The sequence below is a fragment of the Marmota marmota genome, unplaced genomic scaffold (genome assembly GCF_001458135.2).
Source record: "Marmota marmota marmota unplaced genomic scaffold, marMar, whole genome shotgun sequence".
NCBI lineage: Eukaryota > Metazoa > Chordata > Mammalia > Rodentia > Sciuridae > Marmota > Marmota marmota.
This window is the reverse complement of record NW_026000206.1, coordinates 10,466,907-10,467,867: the sequence shown is the minus strand read 5'-3', so window position 1 is coordinate 10,467,867 and position 961 is coordinate 10,466,907. Positions and strand designations below refer to the sequence as shown.

The following is a 961-nucleotide window of genomic DNA, read 5'->3' as shown; positions in this document are numbered from 1 at the left end:
TCCAGGACTGCACCTGAGAGCGCGGCTCACCTGGCGGTCGCCCGGGAAACAGGCCTAAGCCCAGGCAACAGGACTGCGCAGGTGCTCTTCCGTGAGCCAGGCGCCAGGTGCGCGTGCTGCACACATGCTGTGAGTGGAAAGCCACGGTGGAATGCTGACCTCTTGTCTCAGAATGTGACCTTGTTTGGAGGTGGGGCTGTTACCGAGGTAACAAGTGCAAATGAGGTCATGAAGTAGTGGGACCCTAAGCCAGTAGGACTGATGTCCTCGTAGGCAAAAGGTGACCTGGAAACTGAAACTTGGAGGATATGTCCCGAGCCAGGGCACCTGGAGCCATTAGGGCTGGAAGAGGGCCAGACGGCTTCTTCCCTAGATCCTGCAGAGATCCCCGCTTGCCACACCCTGGTCCATACTTCTAGCAGCCAGAACTGTAAGACAATAAGTTTCCATGATTTTAAGGTGCTCTAACAATTTGTGATATTTTGTTATGGCCACCCCAGAAGATGAGTCCAGATGCCATGGTATGTAGCTGGGCGAGCATAACAAACCCAGGGAGCAGGATCATCCCTGGAACTTCAGGGGGCCCACCCATTGGCAGTTTCTGTCTCAGGTACACCACATATTCTAAGCACCATGCTACAGGCCTCCTGGGGTGCATTTGTTTACATAGTTAGTGGAACAAGATCTCTTGCCTTCCCAGTGTAAACTCCCCTGTAGGAATTTGGCCAATCCTCATATCCTGATCTTGTGACTTGCAGGATCTGACACATTAACGTCGTTGGTAAAAGTATTTAGAGGAGAACCTCAGCTGGGTTCGTTTATGATGAGCCCCAGGGATGTACACAGGTGGCATCATCCATCCTCTGAGGATCTCCACTCTGGCCATGCCTTCTCTGGGACATGCTTGTTACTGGTGGAAAATGAATGAGGCCCTGGGTACACAAAGATAATCAAACCAAGG

General features: G+C 52.0%; 1 protein-coding gene across 1 annotated transcript in view; it reads right to left on the bottom strand.

The window, feature by feature from the left end:
• Mgmt (O-6-methylguanine-DNA methyltransferase) overlaps window positions 1-53 on the bottom strand; it is a 232,796-nt gene extending 232,743 nt beyond the window's left edge. The window contains exon 1 of the mRNA XM_048791391.1: window positions 31-53. The gene's annotated coding sequence lies outside the window, so the exon portion shown is untranslated. The remainder of the gene's footprint in view (window positions 1-30) is intronic.
• Window positions 54-961: the final 908 nt, after the last annotated feature.